The 26,297-nt window shown below is 49.0% G+C and overlaps 1 protein-coding gene across 2 annotated transcripts in view; it reads left to right on the forward strand.

Annotated features, from left to right (window-relative positions):
- Positions 1–26,297, forward strand: part of slc35f4 (solute carrier family 35 member F4) — a 277,382-nt gene that overhangs the window by 38,135 nt on the left and 212,950 nt on the right. The window lies entirely within an intron of this gene.

Genomic DNA, 26,297 nt, shown 5'->3' on the forward strand with positions numbered 1-26,297 from the left:
GGTTTTGTGAAGGGGAGGTCGTGTCTCACTAACTTGAGAGAGTTTTTCGAAGAGGTCACAAAGGTGATTGATGCAGGTAGGGCAATGGATGGTGTCTATATGGACTTCAGTAAGGCCTTTGACAAGGTCCCTCATGGTAGACTGGTACAAAAGGTGAAGTCACACGGGATCGGGGTGAGCTGGCAAGATGGATATAGAACTGGCTAGGTCATAGAAGGCAGAGAGTAGCAATGGAAGGGTGCTTTTCTAATTGGAGGGCTGTGACTAGTGGTGTTCTGCAGGGATCAGTGCTGGGATCTTTGCTGTTCGTAGTATATATAAATGATTTGGAGGAAAATGTTATTGGTCTGATTAGTAAGTTTACAGACGACACAAAGGTCGGTGGAATTGCGGATAGTGATGAGCACTGTCAGAGGATACAGCAGGATTTAGATTGTTTGGAGACTTGGGCAGAGAGATGGCAGATGGCGTTTAATCCGGACAAATGTGAGGTAATGCGTTTTGGAAGGTTTAATGCAGGTAGGGAATATACAGTGAATGGTAGAACCCTCAAGTGTATTGAAAGTCAGAGAGATCTAGGTGTACAGGTCCACAGGTCACTGAAAGGGGCAACACAGGTGGAGAAGGTAGTCAAGGCATACGGCATGCTTGCCTTCATTGGCCAGGGCATTGAGTATAAGAATTGGCAAGTCATGTTGCAGCTGTATAGAACCTTAGTTAGGCCACACTTGGAGTATTGTATTCAATTCTGGTCGCCACACTACCAGAAGGATGTGGAGACTTTAGAGGGGGTGCAGAAGAGATTTACCAGGATGTTGTCTGGTATGGAGGGCATTAGCTATGAGAAGCGGTTGAATAAACTCGGTTTGTTCTCACTGGAACGAAGGAGGTTGAGGGGCGACCTGATAGAGGTCTACAAAATTATGAGGGGCATAGACAGAGTGGACAGTCAGAGGCTTTTTCCCAGGGTAGCGGGGTCAATTACTAGGGGGCATAGGTTTAAGGTGTGATGGGCAAGGTTTAGAGGAGATGTACGAGGCAAGTTTTTTTTTACACAGAGGGAAGTGGGTGCCTGGAACTCGCTGCCGGAGGAGGTGGTGGAAGCAGGGACGATAGTGACATTTAAGGGGCATCTTGACAAATACATGAATAGGATGGGAATAGAGGGATACGGACCCAGGAAGTGTAGAAGATTTTAGTTTAGACGGTCAGCAGGGTCGGCACAGGCTTGGTGGGCCGAAGGGCCTGTTCCTGTGCTGTACTTTTCTTTGTTCTTTGTTTGACATTTTTTTCTTTTGCCCCAACGGCGAAGAATCACTGAAAAGACTACACGATGACATCAATAAGTTCCATCCCACCATCAGACTCACCATGGACTACTCTCCAGAATCGGTTGCATTCTTGGTCACACTCATCTCCATCAAGGACGGTCACCTCAGCACTTTGCTTTACCGCAAGCTCACGGATAGCCTCAAGATGCTCCACTTCTCCAACTTCCACCCTAAATACATTAAAGAAGCCATCCCCTATGGACAAGCCCTCCGTGTACACAGGATCTGCTCAGACGAGGTGGAGCGTAACAAACATCTACAGATGCCTGCTGAAAGATGCCTTCGTACGAATGGGATATGGCGATCGACTCATCGATCGACAGTTCTAACGCGCCACAGGGAAAAAAAACGCACCAACCTCTTTAGAAGACAAACAAGGGACACAACCGACAGTGTACCCTTCATCGTCCAGTACTTCCCCGGAGCGGAGAAACTATCAGATCTTCTTCGCAACCTTCAACACGTCATCGATGAAGACGAACATCTTGCCAAGGTCATCCCCACACCCCCACTACTTGCCTTCAAACAACCGCACAACCTCAAACAGACCATTTGCAGCAAACTACCCAGCCTTCAGAACAGCGACCACACACTACACAACCCTGCCATGGCAATCTCTGCAAGATGTGCCAGATCATCGACATGGGTACCACCATTACACGTGAGAACACCACCCACCAGGTACATGATACATACTCTTGCGACTCGGCCAACATTGTCTACCCCATACGTTGCAGGAAAGGATGTCCCAAAGCGTGGTACATTGGTGAGAGCATGCAGGCGCTGCGACAACGGATGAACGGACATCGCGCGACAATCGCCAGGCAGAGATGTCCCCTTCCAGTCGGGGAACACTTCAGCAGTCAAGGGCATTCAGTCTCTGATCTTCGGGTAAGCATTCTCCAAGGCGGCCTTCAGGACGTGTGACAATGCAGAATCGCCGAGCAGAAACTTATAGCCAAGTTCCGCACACATGAGTACGGCCTCAACTGAGACCTTGGATTCATGTCGCATTACATTAACCCCCCACCATCTGGCATGGGCTTGCGAAATCCTACCAACTGTCCTGGCTTGAGACAATTCACACCTCTTTAACCTGTGATTATCCCTCTCTCCAGTTCTCTGTCTGGACCTGTAAAGACTTAATTACCTGCAAAGACTCACATTCAAATTATCGCCTTGCATCATTGACTTTGTCTTTATAAATGCTTCTGGAACCTACCTCTTCATTCACCTGAGGAAGGAGCTGTGCTCCGAAAGCTAGTGACTCGAAACAAACCTGTTGAACTTTAACATGGTGTTTTAAGACCTCTTACTGTGCTCACCCCAGGATTCACATCAGAGATGGAGGCAGCCAGCTACTTACCATGCCCAGGGCCTTCGATGCCCCTGGCGGGCGTCCTCTGGGGTCTCTGAGGCTGGAGGCCCCTGGCTCACTTGTTGGCGGCACATACACAGCTGTGCCACCCCTGTCCCATTTGCCGGCTGTGAGATGTGGCATCATCAGAGGGGTGGAACTCAGGGAGTTGATGGCCACCGTTGCCACTCCATTCAACGGGCCCGGTTTGGCACTCCTCCCGGATGCTGCCCATAGGACCCTGGGGTTCACCTTGGGACGGTTGGGCAGCTGGTTTGAGCCCCGGCTACCACTGCATCATCCGGCTCTGCCAGTCCTGGCAGTTCCCCATGATCCGCATCATCATGTCAACGCCCTTAGTGATGCTCCTCAGTGACATCCTTTGCAGCGCCTCGGCAATGCCCACCTGAGAGGGGGACAAGCTCCGCAGCGCCTCAGCCATGCCCATCTGAGAGCGGGACATGTCCCGCAGAACCTCATCAAGGTCAGCCTGGTACTGGGTGACATCCCCCGGCGAGGCAGACATTCTGTCGAGATTCTCAGCCATGTCCGTCACTGACTGCACAACGCCTTGCACACCTTCACTAATGGCGGCGACGTCGTGCACCAGGCTCTTCATTTTGGTCACCACTGTAGCAGTGTTGACCTTGGTGCCACGCATTGCAGGTGACATCTCCTGCGGCCATAGCTTCTGGTATTCCTCCAATTAGCTACGGACCTGCTGGAGTATCGCTGACATCTCCGTCTGAATGTCCCGGGTGCCCCCTAACGTCTCCATCAGGCCCGGGTAAACCTGTTTCACAGGCTCAGCACCAGGCTGGGACCTAGCTGTGTTCTGGGATCAAGCAGACCTCTGACTGCTGCCTTGCCTGGGGGTTCCTGCCTCCATCTGATGGACATCAGCAGCAGTGTAGTGCTCTCCAGATTGTGCCCCAGAAGCCTGACCATTAACATTTCCAGGTGTGTTCCAGATACAGGTGTGTGTATCTGCGCTGGTGGAGGGTGGGGTCGACAGCTGTGCCGTGACTGTTGTGGAGGTGCCTTTGGAACTCTCCTCCGAGGTGGTCTTGTGGGAGCCTGGAGAGGGGGCTGCCATAGACTGGAGGACCTGTGGAGAATGGACATGTGGTCAGTAAGGCAATAACAACTCACGTTCGACAGGTCCTTGGGGTGAGGCTCAGTAGTTCCTCACCTCTGGGGCCTTCTCCTCTGCGTTGTTGACTGCCCGATCCTCGGCAACACCCCGGTCACCCCAGGGCACGCTCCTTGAAGGTGGTGAGAATTCTTCTGTCCGGCACGCCATCGCCAGTCTGGGCCCTCTCCTGGCGGTTGTGGGAGAGCTTTTCCTGAGGAGACACAGAGAGCGTTTCATTAGCCACACTCGTGGTTCATCGTGGTGGGAGAGAGTGTGCGAAGGAGGGGTTGGGTGGGATTGAAGGGGGAGGGGTGGAGGAAGGGGTTGCGGGGTTGAAGGGGGAGGGGGGCAGAAGCTCCTGTGGGGGTGGAAAGGTCTCGGGGAAGGGTGTGGAGTTAGGGGCTGTGGTGTCTACTCATTCGTGCTGCCCGTGTAGGCGGAGGCCAGTCCTCCTGGTCACACTCCTGGCGCCTGGCGCTCACAGCCATTACCACCGTATCCCAGGCAGCACTGGCTGCCCTATGGCTGACCCTCCTGGATTCAAGGGGAACGGATATCCCTTCTGGCCTCCACGGCATCTAGCAGCCTCCCCAGGACAGCATCCCCGAATCTTGGGGCTAATCTCCTTGGCACCATTGTTGTGAGCTGGCTGGGGTTGGCTGAGCAAGTGCTGCTTGACCTTGTTAGCAGGGGTCTGGCGAGCGCAGTGCCGGTGAATCAGCCGACGAGCCTCCATTTGCAGCGAGAAGCCCGTGAGGCCTCATTCAGTGGACCAATTAGCGTTGAATCGCGTTGCCGGCCTCGCTGTGCCGAGCGCCGGGAAGCTCGCGGCAATTCTCGCTCGCTACAACACATCTTTCCGGAGAATCGCGCCCTGAGTGTGTGGGGATAAGTATGAGAGATTGAGTGGGGATAAGTGTGAGAAACTGAGGGTGTGGGGGTGAGTGTGAGGGACTGAGTGACTGAGTGGGGGTAAGTGTGTGAAACTGAGGATGCGGCGTGAGTGTGAGTCTGCCTTGCACCCACTCTCATGTTTCCCTTTTATTTTCACCAGCGCACACCAACAGATACACCCACCCTCACTCACCCACCCTACCACATACACTGACCCTCTCACACTCTGGTCATTCTCATTGCCTATTCTTTTTTAACTTGGCAATTTATTTCTCTGACATTGGTGTACTTTTGCTCAGTAATTCTTTCTTTCCGTAAAACCTCAACTTTATTTTTGAAAATAAAATACAAATGTAGTTCCCCCCCCTCAAGTGAAAATGTTGGACAAGCCTGAACGAATGAGTGACCCACAGGCTGCCATTGTCTCCATCGTTTTCATTATCACTGTCATTATCTTCTTTCTCTCGTGCCAATCTTTGCCGTAATAGATATATAGGACAGGAGAGTAGAAGCTAAGGACAGTTTTGAACCCTTATGATTAAGTAGACAGTAGAGAATAGAAGCTGTTTTAACATGGACATTCACAGGGATGGCAAGGCAACAATGTAGTTTCAGCCACTAACCTGGCACTGGCAATATGCTGCCAGCCTCAGGATCTGCCACTGTAGGAGCAGAGTACCTTTCTGACAAAAGCCAAATATTGCAGGTGCTGGAAATCCGAAATAAAAGTAGAAAATGCTGGAAATACTCAGCACATCAGGAAACATCTGTGGAGAGATAAACAGTAAATGGGCGGAATTTCCCCCAATTTTGGTCTTTTTCCACATGGCAGGCAGTGACTAGTGGGGTACCGCAGGGATCGGTGCTGGGACCCCAGCTATTCACAGTATATATTAATGATTTAGATGAGAGAACTGCATATAATGGGTGGGATTGTCCGACCCTCTGCGCCGGAATCGCGCCCGGCGCGGGGGCGGAGAATAGCCGTTCATGCCGGAAATCCGGCGCTTCCGTGATTCTCCGCGGACCCGCCAGCCCCACGCGCGCGGTCGACACGGCACCAGTCGGGGACCGTTCGATTCTGCGGGGTCGACCAGCCGAACTCCTGCCGGCGTGGTTTACATGTCGTACCACCCGGCGGGAGCTGGGATCCGCGGCCGCGGTGGCGGTCCTGGTGGGGGGGCGGGGGGAATCTGAATCCGAGGAGGGTGGACCTCAGCGGTGGCCAGGCCCGCGATCGGCGGGCCATCGCGGTCTGGGAGGGATCTACCTTCCTCCGCGCGGGCCCGCTGTGTGGCTCCGCCATATCGGCGGTGCCTCCTGCGCCAAGTTGGGGCGTGGTGCACATGCGCGGACCCGCTTGCAGCCACCATGTGCATGTGCGGCCGCGTGGTCTGTACAGCAGGGCCCGCCGGCAGCCAGAGTCGCGGGACGAACGCCGGGGCCCTGCTAGCCCCCTGGAAAACGGAGAATCACTCCGGACTTTCGTTTTCCGTCGGGGGTGGGGACTTAGTCGCCAAAAGAGAGAATCCCGCCAATATCTCCAGATTTCCAAATGACACCAAGTTGCGTGAGAGGGTGAGCTGTGAGGAGGATGCAGAGATCCTTCTGTGTGATTTGGACAAGTTAAGTGAGTGGGCAAATGAATGGCAGATGCAATATAGTTTGGATAAATGTGACGTTATCCACTTTAATAGCAAAAAACAGGAATGCAGATGATCTGAATGGCCATAAATTAGGAGAGGGAAATGTGCAACTAGACTTGGATGTCCTCGTACACCAGGCGCTGAAGGTAAGCATGCAGGTGCAGCAGGCAGTAAAGAAGGAAAATTGTATGTTGGCCTTCATAGCAAGAGGATTCGAGTACAGGAGCAGCTGCAATTATGCAGGGCCTTGGTGAGACCACACCTGGAATATTGTGTGAAGTTTTGGTCTCCTTATTTGAAGATGGATGTTCTTGCATTAGGGGGAGTGCAGAAAAGGTTTACCAGGCTGAGTCTTGGGATGGCAGGACTGATGAATGAGGAGCGATTGAATTGGTTGGATTGTATTCGCTGGAGTTTAGAAGAGTTGGGGGTGTTGGGGGGGGGGGGTTCTCATGGAAACCTATAAATTTATAACAGGACTAGATGAAAGACGGATGTTCCCGATGGTGGGGGTGTCCAGAACCAGGGGCCAGAGTCTGAGGATACGGGGTAGGCCATTTAGGACAGAGATGAGGAGATATTTCTTCACCCAGAGAGTGGTCGGCCTGTGGAATTCGCTACCACAGAAAGCAGATGAGGCTAAAACACTGTGGGTGCGATTTTACAGCCATGCTGCACCCGAAAAGCAGCTCGCCACGGTGCACGTGTTAGACAGAAGCCGGGAGACCCTGCTCCCGGGATCTCCCCGGCTTGCAACGCCTCATGAGATCTAGCGGGATCTCACGAGATGTTGCGATGTAAATCCCGCCCATTGTGGGCAGGGTCGCATTTTAGCAAATCTGCACATTACAACGAGACAGCGAGTCTCACTAATATGCAGTTTTCCGAGGTACCTGAGGTGTTGGGATCAATTCCTTTCGCTTCGGAGACCTCGGGTGAGCGCCGTTGAGTCCTGGTTTCCACAAACAGGGCCCAGATGGAACGACACTCGTCGGGCCCTCTCAGAGGAGGATTGGAGGCCCCCAGGTGCATGCCCTTTGGGCAAGATGGTACCCTGGCACTACTGGTGCCACCCGGGCACCCTGGCACTGCCAGCCTGGATCCCTCGCAACACTGAGGAGTTCCGGCGAGTGGAGCACCTCAGTGCACAAAATGGGGCTATGTGTGGCCTCGGCCGCTTTAAGCTAAATGCGCTCACTATGGGTCTTTATTCCTATTTAGTTAAATCCTGCCCTGTATGTTTTCAAGAAGCAGTTCGATATAGCACTTGGGGCGAAGGGGATCAAAGGATATGGGGAGAAAGCAGGATTAGGCTATTGAGTTGGATGATCAGCCATAATCATAATGAATGGCGGAGCAGGGTCGAAGGGTCAAATGGGCTCCTCCTGCTCATTTTCTATGTTTCTAAATCCCAATAAATTTTCCTTTATGTTTACTGGCTCATGTTTATCAAGGTCTGAAACTATTTGTCCACCAAGCAAATGATCATAATGATTTGTCCAGCATAGTCTACATCTGCTGTTTAATCTTGAATGATTGGCAGCATGAGTAGGTGTTAGGATTTAGTTCTTAGATGGTGTTGGACAAGAGCTGAATCAGTTCATTCTGTGCATATTTCCCAAAGCCATGTACACGTCTCATTGTAAGGTTACAAAGATGCTCACCCATAAGTTGGTGAAACAAAGCTAGATGTTCTACAATTTTTTTTTTAATAATCATTTTATTGAGGTATTTTTGGTATAAAAACAACAACAAACTAGACAATATACATGAAACCATAAACATAATGCAAAAACCGTTTACCTTTCGTACAGGACCCATCCTTATTACCCCCCTACTCTAGCCTAAACTACTCCCCCCCCCCCCTCACCCCGTGCGCGCTTCTCCTGTGGGGAGTGGGGGGGTGGCAGGGGTAAAGGGCAACAGTGTTAGACAGGTATATGAATGCACGCCATCGGTTGCGCGTATAGTGCAGAGGTTAGGGTTAGGGTTGGTTTCACCTGTGGGTGCGCCGCACATCGGGCGGGGGGGGGGGGTACTCACCCTGGCTGCCCTGACGAGGTCGTTCACCTTCTTGTGGCACTGGGTGCCTGTCCGTGGTGTCAGAGCCACAGCGCTGACGGCCTCTGCCACCTCCCTCCACAGATGCCAGCTGAGGCGTGGGGTGACCCTGCGGATGTGTCCGGGGTACAGGGACTCCCTCCTCTCCTCCACTGCGTCCAGGAGCGCCTCGATGTCGCGGTCCTGGAACCTCGGGGCTACGCGGCGGGCAGCCATCTTGTCGGGTCTTCCGGGGTGGGGGGGGGGGGCGCGTCTTTAGAGCCGTCACGCCGTCCACGTCGGGTGACGCCATCGCGAATGGCGTCACGCCGCCGCTAGCCCATTCGGAGCCGGAGAATTTGCGTTGTTTGGGGGGGGGGGGGGGCCCGACGCCGGAGTGATCTGCGCCGTTTTTGGGGCCGGGTATCGGACATCGCACCAGTTTTCGGAGAATTCCGCCCCTGGATCCTGACAGACTTCATTTGATTCGTCTACATTCAGATCATGGGCGGGATTCTCCGATTCTGGGGCTAAGTGTTGACGCCGTCGTAAATGCCGGAGCATTTTACGACGGCGTCACCTGGCCCCAAGGATTGGCGATCCTGCGCTGCACAGGGGGCCTGCATGCGCGTGGGTTGCCTTCTCCGCGCCGGCCCCAACCCAACATAGTGGAGACCTACAGGGGCTCGGCACGGAGGAACAGGATAAGCCCGCCCGCCGATTGGAAGGCCCCGATCGCGGGCCAGGCCATCATGGAGGCCCCCTCCCAGAGTCAGATCCCCACTCCACCCCCACCAGGTCGCCACCCGCAGCATGAACGCTGAGGTCCTGCCGGGGCGGACCACATGAGAACGACGCCGGTGGGACTCGGCCGAATAGGTGGAGATTGACAAAGATGTCGTCGACTGAAGGACATAGGGAATGTAAATGGTGGTGATTAAGGCTAAAGAGGGTGCTGGTTGTGGCACATAAAGCGATTAGAATGTGTTAATGGCAGAACAAAGGTCAGCAGTGTGTCAAAGAGCAACTAAGAACAGGTAACATACAGCCCTAGAGGGGTGGAGTGGGGGAGGGGGGCAATGGTGAGGGAAAAACAGATCAATGGAAGAAATGAAAATAGATTGATAGAAATAAAAATGGGGTGAAGGTGGAGGAGAGTGTTCACAGTCTGAAGTTGTTGAACTCAATGTTAAGTTTGGAACGTAATCGGAAGATACTGTTCCTCCAGTTTGCGCTGGGCTTCAGTGGAACAGCGGTACGATGGCACCTGTGAAAACTTTGGTCACTCGTGGAAAGTTGCTCATGTTATTTTAAAGTTCTTTTTAGCTTCTGTTTGGTTTTTGCCACCTCCCGAAATTGGTATGTCGCCCTGGGTGACCGCCTGGTTCGCTCAGTGGTTGCACCAGTCCTGACATCCTGACAGATAAAATAAACAGGAGCAAGACCGGTGGTAGAGAGGTTCATGCCAAGTAACAAGGGGGAATACAGTAAGAAATAAAGGCGTGGGCTTAGTAAAATGGAGGAAGTACTTTTGTGTTTGTTGTGTTTGTTAGTAATTGTTCTTGGGGAGCTGGGTACCCATAATGCAAGACACCAAGTATAGAGGCACCACCCTTGCCCCACCTCACCCCTAGAAATACCACATTATTATAGTGTATTGTATTCTATTAGATATGCAAGTTTTGGAAAGTATAGGCTGCCCAGACTGGGAGATGGAACAAAAGGTGGACAGCATGGCAAATGACCTTGTCTGCCCCACTAAGGTGTTAGAATTTGCCTTGACATTGGTGTGCAGTCCTGGTGGGGAAAGAAGAGGTGGTGAGAAAGACAACATATTGCCATCTCACTCTTGGCTTGCTAGCACAAACGCCCAGGGGTCTGCACCTCTGGACTTCAATTTCCTCCAGGAAAGCTTGGAGACCTGGGTTGTTAAGGCTCTAGTTTGTTCTTCCCAGGTTTGGTGTTATGCCATGCTGCCTTGCCTGGCTGCTTGGTGCAGATGGTCCATATTCCCGAAAAGAAAGATCAGACTCAAATGAAGGCACCTGAGGGACAAACACACAAGAACCAAGCACGATTCCTTCCTTACCCTGTTGTCCCGCAGTTTCCTGTTGAGGTGTGAAACTGCATTTCATTTTTTAAAGTTTCTACTCCATTTTTCCACAAAATCATCAACTAGCAAGTCTAGGAATAGAAATCCTAACTGGAATTTTCAGGTCTACATATAACTGATGTTCAAGAGTAGCAAGAAACAGCCAAAGAGTCATCTTCCCAATATGACAATCTAATCCTAAAGAATCTCCTCCAGATATATACACTGAGCTGTATGTCTGATTTACTACCTCCCCATCGCAATCCAGATCATTTTACAATCGGAAAATACCACATATCAGCACTAAAGCATTAGAATGCAATATTTATTTGCAGGCTGAATTCAGCAGAGTTCACTTGAAGTGCCATGGTTGGCAGTCCTCATTGAAATATGTCATCCTCAGTAATGTAAGGAAGTGTTCATGCCACATTTGCGTTAACTACATATATTTAACATTCTTGGATGTGGTTCAATCGAGGTTCAGTAATATAGTAATCAGTAATATAGTGCTCACTAAAAACTGAAACATTTGGCAACTTTTTAAATCTAAAATAGGTGAATAAGATTCCCTTGTACACATGTAACCCTGATGAAGCAAAATGCCCATTTGCCATAAGCATATTGGACAGGCGAAAGCAAACCACACACTTCTAAAAATATTCTTACGTCAAAGTTTGTATGTCATGTGCATGTAGAATACACCTACATTTTCTGGAATGTATGTCCATTGTCTGGATTCCAACGACTGTTAAATGTTTTAGCCATTAGGAATTGAAAGGAAGGTTGCAGACGATCCATCTAATTCTGGCCAACCTGGGCTATTAAGTGCGGTTGGCCTTTGCATAGCTCTGCTGGAAGTTGAGCTGTATAGTGCACAGGGGGTCGTTTGTGGCTCCTCTGAGATAATGAGGTGTGGGCTTTGCTAAAACTGCCAAGTGGCTTCTTCTATAATAATAATCTTTATTGTCACAAGTAGGCTTACATTAACACTGCAATGCAGTTACTGTGAAAAGCCCCTAGTCGCCACATTCCGGCGTCTGTTCGAGTACACTGAGGGAGAATTCAGAATGTCCAATTCACCTAACAGCACGTCTTTCAGGATTTGTGAGAGGAAGGTGAGCACCGGGAGGAAACCCACGCAGACACGGGGAGAACGTGCAGACTCCGCACAGACAATGACCCATGCTGGGAATCGAACCTGTGACCCTGGCGCTGTGAAGCAACAGTGCTAACCACTGTGCTACCATGCCGCCTGAGTTCACAGACAGACACAGATTCAGCCATTCTTTGTTCAGTTTTAAATTGTTTACAAATGGCAATGGGCATATCTACATTCACAACAATATTTATTGTTCATCCCTAATTGCTTGCGAGAAAGTGGTGGTGAGCTTGAATGTTGGAGCTGCAAAAATCCAGAGAAAAATCTAAAATGGAGAGCATTCCTGACTTGACACTTGTAGTTGGCTTTGGGGAGTCAGGAGGTGAGTCCAGAATATTCACCCTCTGACCCGTTCTTGTATTTATGCGACTGGTCCAATTGTGTTTCTGGCCAGTGATGACCTCGTCCAGAATGTTAATGTTGCGGGATCAACAATGGTAAAGCCATTCACTATTAAGGGGCAATGATTGGGTTGTGCCTTGTTGAAGATGTCCATCGCTGGCATAAAAACAAAAAAGTTCTAAATGTTCAGCAGATTTGACAGCATCTATGGAGATTTAAATGCGTCATGTCGAGGATTTGACCTGGTAGTTGTGTTACTTACCACTTGTCAAGCCTGAATGTTTTCCAGATCTTGCTGCTTCAGTATCTGAGGAGTACTGAGGATCACTGTGCAATCATCAGCTAACATCCCTATTTGTGACCTCATAGCAAAGGTTAATTATGAAGCAGCATGAAGTTGGTTAGGCCTTGATCATTGCCCTCAACAATTCCTGGGCGCTATCCTAGAGTTGAGATTATTGGCATCCAAGACTGACAACCACATTGGTTTGCATTAAATATGACTCCAGCATGAAAAGTTCCCCCCTAATTCTCAATGGCTTCAATTTTACCCGGGCTCTTTGGTCGCACATTTGGTCAGATGCTGCCTTGGTGTCAAGGTCACTCTCACCTCATCTTTGGAGTTCACTTCCTTTTTCCATGTTTGAACCAAGGTCCAGAGCCAAGTGATTCTGACAGAACTGAAACTGTGCACCAGTGAGTGGGTTATTGGTGAGTAAGTACAGCTTGATAACATTGCTCACAACACCTTCCATTACTTTGTTGATTGAGAGTGGGCTGATGGGTCAGTAATTGGTTGGACTGGATTTGTTCTGCTTATTTCCTCCAGTTGCACCTGGGCAATTTTCCTCTTTGTTGATAGATGCAAGTGTATAACTGTACTGGGACAGCTTGGCTAATGCCACAGTAAATTCTAGAGCGTGGATGTTTGTCATTACAGTTAGGATGGTATTAAGGCCCATAGCCTTTGCTGTATCCAATGCACTTGTTTATTGTATCACAAGAAGTGAATCGAATTGGCCAAAGATTGAAATCTCTAATGGTGGGAGCCTTAGCAGAAGGCTGAGTTGGATCATCCATCGGACACTTCCACCTGAAGATGGTTGCGACTGTGTCAGCCTTGTCTTTTGCACTCACATGCTGGACTGCACCATTGTTGAGTATGAGGATATTCATTTTTTAAAAATATATATTTTTATTCAAATTTTTTACATATTTTACAGAAATAAGAAAAAACAAAGAACACATAAATAAACATCTTATAGCTATGTCACGTATTCCCCCAATATTCAAGCCCCCCAATTAAATGATAATAAACACAGTCGTCAACACAAAGTACCCCCCCCCCCCCCCCCCCCGGGTTGCTGCTGCTGCTGACAACCTCCTAACGCCCCGTTAGAAAGTCTAGGAACGGTTGCCACTGCCTGAAGAACCCTTGCACAGATCCTCTTAAGGCAAATTTTACCCTCTCCAATTTAATGAACCCTGCCATGTCGCTGATCCAGCCTTCCACGCTTGGGGGCCTCGCATCCTTCTACTGTAGCAGAATCCTCCGCCGGGCTACCAGGGACGCAAAGGCCAGAATACCGGCCTCTTTCGCCTCCTGCACTCCCGGCTCGTCCGATACCCCAAATAGTGCAAGCTCCCAACTCGGCTTAACCCGGGTGTTTACCACCTTAGACACCGTCCTCGCAACGCCCCTCCAGAACCCATCCAGAGCTGGGCACGCCCAGAACATGTGGGCATGATTTGCTGGGCTCCCCGAACACCTCACACACCTGTCGTCCACTCCAAAAAAACGACTCAGCCTTGCCCCCGTCATGTGCTGTATTGTATCAGACTAAACCTGGCGCAAGAGGAGGAAGAATTTACCCTACCCAGGCCGTCCGCCCACGTACCCTCGTCTATCTCCTCCTCCAGCTCCTCCTCCATTTTCCTTCCAGCTCCTCCACCGAGGCCTCCTCCTCCTCCTGCATCTCCTGGTAGATCGCCGAGACCCTGCCTTCTCCAACCCACACCCCCGAGAGCACCCTATCCTGGATCCTACGTGCTGGAAGCAGCGGGAACTCCCTCACCTGCTGTCTTACAAACGCCCTTACCTGCATGTACCTGAAGGCATTTCCAGGGGGGAGCCCAAATTTTTGCTCCAGCGCCCCAAGGCTCGCAAAAGTCCCATCTATAAACAGGTCCCCCATCCTTCTAATACCTGCCCTGTGCCAGCTCAGGAACCCCCCATCCATTCTCCCCGGGACAAACCGATGGTTCTCTCGGATCGGGGACCGCACCAAAGTCTCTGCCTCCCCCCGTGGCGTCTCCATTGCCCCCAAATTTTGAGGGTCGTCGCCACCACTGGACTCGTGGTGTACCTTGTCGGCGGGAGCGGAAGTGATGCCGTCACCAGAGCTCTCAGGCTCGTGCCCACACAGGACATCGTCTCCAGCCTCTTCCACGCCGCCCCCTCCCCCTCCATTACCCACTTGCGTATCATCGCCATATTGGCAGCCCAGTAGTACCCACACAGATTAGGCAATGCTAACCCTCCTCTGTCCCTACTCCGCTCCAGAAACCCCCCTCTCACCCTATGGGTCTTTTTCGCCCATACAAACCCTATGATGCTCCTGCTGACCCGCTTAAAAAAGGCCTTAGGGATCAGGATGAGGAGGCACTGGAATATAAAAAGGAACCTCGGGAGCACCGTCATCTTCACAGACTGTACCCTACCCGCCAGGGAGAGTGGCAGCATATCCCACCTTTTAAACTCCTCCTCCATCTGCTCCACCGGCCTCGTCAAGTTGAGCTTGTGCAGGGCCCCCCAGCTCCTGGCCACCTGGATCCCTAGGTACTGAAAACTCTTTTCTGCCCTCTTCAGTGGAAGCTCGTCTATCCCTCTTCCCTGGTCCCCTGGGTGTATCACGAATAGCTCACTCTTCCCCATGTTGAGCTTATACCCGGAAAAGTCTCCAAACTCCCTGAGGATCCACATCACCTCCGGCATCCCCCCCACCGGGTCCGCCACATACAGTAACAGGTCTTCTGCATACAGTGATACCCGGTGTTCCTCCAACCCCCCCCGCCTCATTGAAAGTCCTCACTAGTAGTGGGCCCAACAGGTCCATATACTTCCTGTAAAATTCCCCCGGGAACCCATCTGGCCCCGGTGCCTTCCCCGCCTGCATACTCCCCAGCCCCTTAGTCAGCTCCTCCAGCCCTACTGGTGCCCCAAGCCCCGCCACCTGCCCCTCCTCTACCCTCGGGAACCTCAGCCGGTCCAGAAAATGACGCATCCCCCCCTCCTCCTTCAGGGGCTCAGACATATACAGCCCCTCATAGAAGTCTGTAAATACCCCATTTATTCCCACCGCACACCGCACCATTTTCCCCCCTTTATCCCTAACTCCCCCAATCTCCCTCGCCGCCTCCCGCTTCCGCAGCTGGTGTGCCAGCATCAGGCCAGCCTTCTCCCCATATTCATACACCGCCACTTGCGCCTTCCTCCACTGCACCTCCGCCTTCTTGGTAGTCACCAGGTCGAACTCGGCTTGGAGGCTTCGTCGCTCCTTGAGTAGTCCCTCCTCGGGGACCTCTGCATACCTCCTATCTACCCTTAAAATCTCCCCCACCAACCTCTCCCTCTCCCTCCTCTCCTTCCCCTCCTTGTGGGCCCTAGTGGAGATTAGCTCTCCCCTAAGTATGGGGATATTCATGGAGGTGACTCCTTCCTTTAACTGTTTACACAAAGCATAACAGAGTAGGTCACTGAAACCTGCATAGGATCTCCGGTAGAAGTCCAAATCAATGTATTTATATAGTGGATTGAGGCTGTTTTTGATTCTCATGGTTAGTTTCATTTTACCTCAGAATCTGGCTCAGAATGACTGGATCCAAGGTCACCTCTAAATGATAGGAAGAAGTTGCTGGCTTCCACCCAGCTCCTTCAACACACATTAGGCTTAGTAGGATTATAATTACATACTGGCACTGATGTGTAATAACTGCGGCATCAGATTGTTCAGTTTAACAGACCGAGGTAAACTAAATATTTTAGAGACAAGAACATTTCCAAGCAATTCTCCGAAATGACCTGATCAGGTGAGGCGCCCACACGTCACTATATATATAGAAAGTTTAAGAAAAGAGTAATTTAAAGCAACAGCTTAAAACAAAATATATCAGCTGTACTGTGCAGGGGGGTCTTTATTATGATCCCAGGTATGAAGATAAAATAGTGAATCTGAAGCTATCAGTAAACATTGGCTCTTTCAAGATTAAACCTTTTTTCTGAAGAACTCTGTTTTCTCTGGGTTGGAAAATGGAACAAAAGAGCTGGAGACCTTTGATTATCAACCTTCAAATCTAGACAGCTTAGAAGTGTAGACCCGGAAAGGACCATCCAATCCATCTGCCCAAAATCTCTTAATTGACATTACAAAATGAATGGTGCACATCACTGCAGAGTTATTTCTTCAGGGCACCAGATATGGTAACACAGACGTTTTATTTTGAGATTGAACTAATTTATGGCATAGCATCATCAAACTAATGCTAATGCACATCTTGCAATTACATTAATTTGAATAATTTCCCCTTTAACTCAATCTCTACTTCTCATTTTATGCAACTTGGAGTCTGTAATATCAGGAACAACACATCACAGAAATCTAAAACGGTTTGAACCATAGGTTGTATGCTTTGAAGAAAATCTTCTATGTTATGGAAAGGGCGGCAGGGCAACAGCTGCGGATCCTCTTATCCAGTGTTTTTCATACTGATTTTCCGGGGACCCATCATTTTTACCAACCGGCCGACCTTCGGGACCCATGCCAGCCAACCTTCGTGATCCATTCCACCTGAACATTGCGACCCACCATTTTTGATTTAATGCGACAGGTGAGCCTGCTTGGTTCTCACAATCTCACTTGCGTTGTCACTCAATGTTACATTTCTGAGTGGGTTGTTCATCAGAGGTCCCCGAGCCCACACAAGTCCTGCTTGACCTCAATAACAACGCTTAGAGTGTAAACGGTAAAGAAGGCTTTAATAAACTAAGAACTAGACTGGTGCCAAGACGTATGCGAACAGCTACGCCGCCCACAAGGCAGCCCCTTATATACGGCTCCCAGATGGGTGGAGGCGGAGTTCCCCAGGGTTCCAAGCCCGGCCTTAAAGGGGACATCGCTTTACATGATGACAAGGGTACAGTGTTACAGTAACCGTTCATCACACCTGCCATGGACTCTCCTGCAAAGCTCTTTCCAGCAGATTCAATTGTGAGATCCTGGCTTGTTTCTGTCATTGGCCCTTCCTTAGTCCAAAAAGATCCATCTTCAGTTCTTCACGCAGTCCTGTTGCTTACTTGCTTGCACCTACAAAATGGAAGACGCTCTCATCAGTAATTTCACGGCCAGAGCATGTGCCGTCAGTGTACCAGGTGCGTGACCTGCTCTCGGACACCGCTTCTATTGGGAAGACTCCCATCGATTATAGAGAAATTCTCCTGGAACAGCGTGCTGATGTACTGAGGAGGCGATCTGCTCCACTGGGCTTCAGGCCTGTGCGCTGCTACATCCGGCTGAGGGGCCATGAACATACGGGACAGCCCGCATTCCTGAAAGCGGTCACGAGCAACATTTTTAAAAGCTGGTCACGGACGTTGGGCACCTCTTCCCGCAATCGGAAACGCCGCGACCGATAACTGCGCAACCCACCCGACACCCGCCCGTGATCCGCGGTTGGTCACAACCCTGAGTTTCAAAATGACTGTTCTTATCCATTTTCTTATATACTCTCGGTATCATGGCTGGAATGGAAGTAAAACTAAAGTGAAGAAGCTTTTTAGAAAGTCTGGTATTGACTCCCCCCATTCTCCTGCTCTCATTTTGTATTTCTAACCAATGTTATTCGGAGAGAGGTATTAGTAACAGCATTGAATTGTGTCAACGCGTGACTGATGATAAATGCTGCATCTCAGAAGGAAACTTGAAACAGCTGGCAAAGCATTTTTATTTGCAGTTTGTAGTGTGAGGAGAGGTTCAGAAATTTAGAAATTATGTACTTGTGATGATTTTATAGTAAAGCAAATGTTTATTAGGGAATAAAGAAAAAAATAAGATTACATTTCGAGTGGGATTTTCTGCACCCCTGCAGTGTGTTTTGCAGTAGCAGAGGCAGCCAGCCTGCCATTGGCCAGCAGCAGGATCTTCAGGTCTCCCCGCTGTGAATGTTCTAACTGCCCACCCGGTGGGGAGCCCAAGGGTCACCGTTGGCGGGACCCGAAGATCCCACCAGCGGGAATGTCCAGAAAACCCCGTCCTTAAGCACAAAAATGGCTTCATGCCGTAAACAATACTTTAAATCCATTCCAACCGGTCTTAACATCCTCCAGAGCTAAACAGAAAATGTTAGAAATACTCAGCAGGTCAGGCAGTATCTGTGGAGAGAGAACTGGTTCATCGTTTACAGAGTTCAATGAGTTGCTGAGCATTTCCAGCATTTCTGTTTTTTTTATTTCAGATTTTCAGCATTCACGGATTTTTTTTCCTTTGATAATCCTGATAACTGCTTTCAGTGAAAAGTAAATGGGGTAGGATATATGGTAACCAATCCACTCCTAACCATTTTGTGCCTCTGCTCAAGTTGTATTTCAACGCCATTTGTGTTTTCTTGGCTTGAAGTGGATAAAATGCAACCTTGGTGGCACAAAATGGGCGATAGTTGAATGCCTTCCACACCAAGTCCCTGGAAATGGGGTGGGCTATATACTGGGCGGTCAATTTGCTACTTCCTGCTCTATACCAATGGTCAGTGGTTCCTCAATTTCTGAAGCAGGTCATTGTGGAAGATGGAAACTGATTGCTACATGTTCAGAATGGTCTTTCAGATTCGATAGCTGGCATTTCAGGTAGATTGGGATGAGAAAATTTCCTTTCTGTTTGTGACTCATACTTGTGCACTTAGAAAATGAGTTTTTAGACATCTTCCGTCACTCATTAAAATGAAATCTTTGATTATGTGCAAGCAAAACCTGTGGCTCTCACATCGGGTTATGTCTAGAAATAATGATATTTGACCATGCATTTCTGTATGAGATGATTACATTGACAATTTGACAGAGATAAGATTGATCATTCTTTCAAAAGGGCATGCAATCATTGCATAGATAAGAATAGAATTTTCTGGAAAATTTGTAACATTTCAGTTGACAACGCAAGCACTAGGTTCAAATCAAAGATTACTGAAAAACAATTTTTAATCCTAAATACCTCCCTAAGGATCTGATAACAGATTTGACAGATAACAGATTTTAAATATCTGCATTATTTGCCTGAGAGAGATAGGTTAAAAAAAAAACTTGACATAGAATTTACAGTGCAGAAGGAGGCCATTCGGCCCATCGAGTCTGCACCAGCTCTTGGAAAGAGTACCCCACTTAAACTCACACCTCCACCCATAACCCAGTAACCCCCCACCCAACACTAAGGGCAATTTTGGACACTAAGGGCAATTTATCATGGCCAATCCACCTAACCTGCACATCTTTGGACTGTGGGAGGAAACCGGAGCACCCGGAGGAAACCCACGCAGACACAGGGAGGATGTGCAGACTCCGCACAGACAGTGACCCCAGCCGGAATCGAACTTGGAACCCTGGAGCTGTGAAGCAATTGTGCTATCCACAATGCTACCGTGCTGCCCGCAAGTTTGGGTTGTAATATAAAATATAATTTAAAAAATATCCCTGAGAGTCATTGGCTTAGAAACTGGAGTGACAAGGTGGTGTGCAATCCTGATGCAGGGCATGCTGCGCAACCCTAAAGAGGCCAGTGATAAGATCTCAGAAGGTCAGCCTTCCCGCGTTATATTTGTTTATTGTCAGCAAACTGCCGACACCAGTTCCAGTTCCAGAAGCTTCTCACTCTTCCCTGCAGGGGGCACCAAAGTTGGCCAGTGAGTTCATCACAGTAGGTCATGGGGAGGAGGCATCTGTGGAATTGAGGCATCTGATGAGTGGAGAGGGGGCAACTGTTGGACGACAGTGACCCAGAAATGTAATGTGGTGCTCGACGATAAGCTAAATTCAGTTCAACCAAACTCACCTTTCCGGGCCCACTGGTTAGTTAGGCTGCCAAACCCCTGAAGATACTGACTGCAATATGTACAGTCTGAACATGTGTACCCTGCTGCCTGACATATTGAACAATTGGGTATGTGTTTTCCATCTGTAAAACAGGGATGACATAATAATTTCTAGGCTGCATGATTTCAACTTATCTAAACAAATGCCACACCGGTATGTTTAATTGCATGACCAGAGATACAATGACACCTTTGTATCTTATTATCAAAGTTAAGATTTGTCCACCTTCAAAAGTACATTACAAAATTTGTGATACAGTAGATGCTTAATAACAGAGCTGCAAGCTGCCATTGTAGCTCGTGAACTTTGAACTGAGGATATAAATAGAACTTTCCTTGGCTCTTCCAAGGAGTGATTTTATTCCATTGTGACAGAAATAGCGTGATGACACCCTTTTAAGTGGTAAGAAACTACTGATTATGACTTCAGATCGGCCAATTAACTGTATAAAGTGTAGATGTTAACATCATATGCAGCACATTCAATGGGCGCTAAAAGGTGCTGCATAAGAGGACATGTGACAAGGAAATTATCCTAAATTATCCAATCTCTTCATGACAGCAGGTGAGCTGTCACAAATCCGACTTCAGAATTTGTAGAAAATGGAGTTTTGTTCACAATGATGATGTGACAGCCTTGTGGAATTTTGACCAGTTTCATTATATTTATGAATGGGCATCACTTTGCGTTTACGGTGTGGGACTCATAACAACTCTATCAATTAATTTGGAAAGCAACTTGAAGACTGGCCAGTCTTATTTCTATATTGTTACAGGCTGTTTGGATGCCAACATCTGATGTTATTATCAGATTTTCGTAACGTTAAGAGAAAAGTATTGCAAAAGGAAAAGCTGCAGAGAATCTTTGCTGCACAGTAATATTCACTGACACATTCTAGAAATAAAAGTGTAGTTATTTTCAGATTTAGCAGAAAGTTCCACATGAGACAAAAAAAATGTATTTATCATTTGCATTTAAAGCTCAGCCTTGGTATAAGCCGTGGCTCAGTTGGTAACACTCTTGCCTCTGGGTTAGAAAGTTGTGGGTTCAAATCCCCCTCTAGACACTTTGGGTTATCCTTGAGTTCTGACCAATATTTTACCCTTCCACTCAATATAATTAAAATATTATCTACTCATTGTCACATTACTGTTGTGGAATTTTTCCCACTTAGAAATAAGTGGACGTATTAGTGCGGGGCAACATGGTTTTGTGAAGGGGAGGTCGAGTCTCACTAACTTGATCGAGTTTTTTTGAGGAAGTGACAAAGATGATTGATGAAGGAAGGGCAGTGGATGTTGCCTACATTGACAAGGTCCCTCGTGGCAGACTGGTACAGAAGGTGAAGTCACACAGGATCGGAGGTGAGCTGGCAAGATGGATACAGAACTGGCTCGGTCACAGACAACAGAGGGTAGCAGTGGAAGGGTGCTTTTCTGATTGGAGGGCTGTGACTAGTGCCATTCCTCAGGGATCAGTGCTGGGACCTTGCTGTTTGTAAAATATATAAATGATTTGGACGAAAAAAATAACTGAATTGATTAGTAAGTTTGCTGATGACACAAAGGTTGATGGAATTGCAGATAGTGATGAGGACCGTCAGAGCTTACAGCAGGATATAGATCAGTTGGAGACTTGGGCGAGAGATGGTAGATGGAGTTTAATCCGGACAAATGTGAAGTAATGCATTTTGGAAGGCCTAATACAGATGGGGAATATACAGTAAATGGCAGAACCCTTAAGAGTATTGATAGGCAGTGGGATCTGGGTGTACAGGTAGACATGTCACTGAAAGTGGCAACGCAGGTGGAGAAGGTAGTCAAGAAGGCATACGGCATGTTTGCCTTCATCGACCAGGGCATTGAGTTTAAAAATTGGCAAGTCATGTTGCAGCTGTATAGAACCTTAGTTAGGTCGCACTTGGAGTATAGTGTTCAATCCTGGTCGGCACACTACCAGAAGGATGTGGAGGCTTTGGAGAGGGTGCAGAAGAGATTTACCAGAATATTGCCTGGTATGGAGGGCATTAGCTCTGAGGAGAGGTTGGAGAAACTTGGTTTGTTCTCAGTGGAACGATGGAGATTGAGGGGGGACCTGATAGAAGTCTACAAGATTATGAGTGGCATGGACAAAGTGGATAGTCAGAAGCTTTTTTCCAGGGTGGAAGAGTCAATTACTAGGGGGCAGAGGTTTAAGGTGCAAGGGGTAAGGTTTAAAGGAGATGTACCGAGGAAAACCTTTTACACAGAGGGTGGTGGGAGCCTGGAACTCGCTGCTGGGGGAGGTAGTGGAAACAGATACGATAGTGACTTTTAAGGGGCGTCCTGACAAATATATGAATAGGATGGGAATGAGGATTATGGTTCCCAGACGGGTGGTTGAATTCAATAAAAACCGGGAATTGTAAGTCTAATGGTGACCATGAAACCATTGCCGATTGTCATAAAACACCGTCTGGTTCACTAATGTCCTTCAGAGAAGGAAATTGCATCCTTGCCTTGTCCGATCTTGCCTACACATGACTCCAGACCCACACAGTGAAATGGCCTAGTCACTTAGTTCAAGGGCAATTAGAGATGGGCAACAAATGCTGTCCCGGCCAGCGACATCCATATCCCAATAACAAATTTAAAAAAAAAGACACGGGGCTGGATCCTCCGCTGGATTGTGCCGGCAGCGCACCCACATCCGGGGATTTCCTGACAGAGTGGGGCTGCCCATAATGGGAAACCCCATTGACCAGCTGGCAGGATGGAGAATCGCGTCGCCGAGATTTACAAGTTCCCAGTGGAACTCATCCACTAACCAAATGCAAGACATTGAGAAGACAATAATTTGAAAATGAGTTTTCTATATCCTATTGTCAATGCAGTTTGGTTGCTTTAAAGGTTTTGTGTAAGGGGAGCGGACTATGTTAACTTTGAGCTGAATCAAGCCCATCACAATGCCCGGGCAGCCGGATTCTCCGGCATTATTGGGATGCCCAACAGCCAGGGGGTAATTGATGGGATGCATGTCACCTTGCGCACACCGGGCGGGGCATCAGGGAGGGGTTCCCCTTGCTGAATGATCAACGCGTGTGCGACCACCGCCTCCCGATCATGCACGTGTATGCACGCGTGCATGACAGCTATGTCCTGGGACACTCTGAGATCCTCGACCTTTTCGAGGACCACACCAGGATGATGGGTCGGCTCTTGGGGATAAGAGGTACCAGCTGAGGTCCTGGCTGATGACGCCGGTGCGGAGGCCTGAGACCAAGGCAGAGACCTGTTATAATGAGGTCCCGCTACCGCCCGTGCTGTCATTGAGTGGTGCATCGGCCTGCTAAAAATACGGTTCTGATGCATGGACTGCTCTGTTAGTGCCTTGCAGTACACCCCACAGAGGGTCTCCCACTTTTAGTGATCTGCCGTGCTCTCCACAATCTTTCACAGCAGCGGGGCGATGTGTTAGAGGAGGAGGAAGGACATGCAGCCTCATCTGAGCAGGGGCTGGGCCAGGACGGATTGGAGGAGAATTCCGGGGAGGACCTGTGGAAGCAACCAGAGGAAGGAGGACAGGCATGTCGAAGGTCTGGCATGCCCAGAGGGCCAACGAGGCCCTCATTCTCACCCGTTTCTCATAGTACGAGGCTTTGCCCGTCAGCTCACTCCCTCTCCCCCTACCCCTATCCCTACTTCCCCCATCTCTCCTTCATCTCCTATCCCATTGACTACACCACCCACATCCCTACCCCGTCTCCCCCTCCATTCCCTGACCTTCCTACACCCCCCCCCCTCCACGTCTACCATGTTCCACCCTTCCCCCCCACCCCCCCCACAAGCCCCAGGGTCTGTGCAACATCACTTCAGGGTGATGGGCCTGTTTGGCACTGTCAGCGGGTCAATATCCAAGGCAGGAGAGTTATGATAACCTGCTGGAGGTAAGCTTTGGTGTCCCTCAGTCTATGCCAAAGTCTGACTCCAATCTTTCTGTTGACATCGCGCACAAACACATCACCTGCACGTGGTCTGCATCGAGGGCTCTTGCTTTGGTTTCACTATGCTCGGTGGGCGGGGGGTGGGTGGAGGGAGCTGAGAGCACCAAGGGGTGGGGGTGTGTGCCTGCCCACTATAGGGGCTGGTTTAGCACAGTGGGCTAAACAGCTGGCTTGTAATGCAGAACATTGCCAGCAGCGCGGGTTCAATTCCCGTACCGGCCTCCCCGAACAGGTGCCGGAATGTGGCGACTAGGGGTTTTTCACAGTAACTTCATTGAAGCCTACTTGTGACAATAAGTGATTATTATCATTATTATGCTGGTGGGTACCAGGGTGTGCTGGGGCACAGGTGCGGTAATATGCAGTAGGGGTGAGTGCGAGGTGCCAGTCAGGTGGGGTTTCTGACTGGCACCTCGCACTGTTGCCAGGGGGCTAGTGTTAACTTATCCCTGCGGCCCTGTGGAGGTCGTTAGTTTACTTCCTGCACTGGACGGTGGTCCTCCTTGTCATGCTGCCCAAACTGACGCCCGCTGCCACTGTCTCCCAGACTCCCTAAACTTCAGGCAGTCCAAAACTGTCACTCCATCACTCTACTCTCAGCAAAGTGATGGAAGGTGTCTTTGTCAGTGCTATCAAACAGCACTTAATCAGCAATAAACTCCTCATCAGTGCTCAGTTTGGGTTGTGCCATGGCCACTATACTTCACACTGTATTACAACCTTGGTTCAAACTTGGGCAAAAGCGTTGAATTCCAGAAGTTAGGTGCCCTACATCCATGCAGCACTGAGCGAGTCTGGCATCAAGGACAGTCAATAACCATCTCCAACAAAAGAGAATCTAACTATTGCTCTTTGACATTCAATGGTATTACCATCACTGAATACCTCACCATCAACATTCTGGGGGTGACCATTGACCAGAAACTTGAGACCAATCATATAAATAGTGTGGTACAATCCAATTCAGAGGCTGGAAATTCTGCGGCAAGTAACTCACTTCCTAACTTGCCAAAGCCTGTTCACTATCTATGGGGAACAAATCAGGAATGTGATGGAGTACTCTCCATATGTCTGGATGAATGTAGCTCCAACAACACTGAAGGTTGACAAAGCACACTGCTCGATTAGCAGCCCATCCACCAGCTTAAATATTCACTCTCTCCACCAATGTGGCATTGGCAGCTGTGTGTGTTATATACAAAATGAACTGCAACAACTTGCCAAGTCTCCTTTGACAGCATCTTCCAAACTCTTATCAGCGCTACCACCTAAAAGGATAAGGGCAGCAGATGCATGGGAACACCACCGCCTGTAAGTTGCACTCCAAGTCACATAACATTCAGACTTGGAACTAAATCACCATTCCTTCAGGGTGCCTAGGCTAAAATCCTTGAACTCTCCACTCTCCACTCTAAAATCCACAGAACTGTGGGTGAACCTACATCACATGGACTGTAGGGGTTCAAGATGTCAGCTCACCACTACCTTCTCAAGGACAATTAGGGATAGGTGATAAATAATGCTTACTGCCTATCAGTAAGAAAATATAAACTCTGCTTGTGCTTGTTGACCTACATCGGCTCCCAGTTAAATAAGGTCCCGATTTTGCAAATCTCATTCTCCTTTACAAGCCCCTCCGTGGTCTTGCACGCCCCCCCCCAAATATTTTCTATAATCACCTCCAGACCCACAACTATCTGATACATCTGTGCTCCTCTAATTCTGGCCTCTTCATGTCCCCAATTTTAATTGCTCATTGGTAGCCATGAGCTGCCTGCGCTCTAAGCTGTGGAATTCCCTCGCGACACCTCTACGCCTCTCCGACTAATTTTCGGTCTTTAAGGATTTTCGGTCTTAAAACCTACATCTTTGGCCAATAACTTGGTCATCTGCCCTAATCTCTCCTTATGTGGCTTGGTCTCATAATCTAAACCCTCTGTGAAGTGCCTCGGAATGTTAGCGGTGTTATATAAGTTGTTACGCTGGGGCTCAATGATGTCAGTGTTACACCCACTTGCTCCAATTGGTCAGGAAACTGTAAGTCAAACGCAAATGCAAAAGCTACCAACAAACCCACTGTTGAAAGCTGCAGTTTCCCAACTTGCTGGCTGCTTACCCCACTGTGAGCGGGTCTGAAACTTAAATCCAGCTCCAGAGGTTACTGTCACTTTCAGAGGAGTAATAG

The sequence above is a fragment of the Scyliorhinus torazame genome, chromosome 2 (assembly GCF_047496885.1).
Source record: "Scyliorhinus torazame isolate Kashiwa2021f chromosome 2, sScyTor2.1, whole genome shotgun sequence".
In the NCBI taxonomy this organism is placed as follows: Eukaryota; Metazoa; Chordata; class Chondrichthyes; order Carcharhiniformes; family Scyliorhinidae; genus Scyliorhinus; species Scyliorhinus torazame.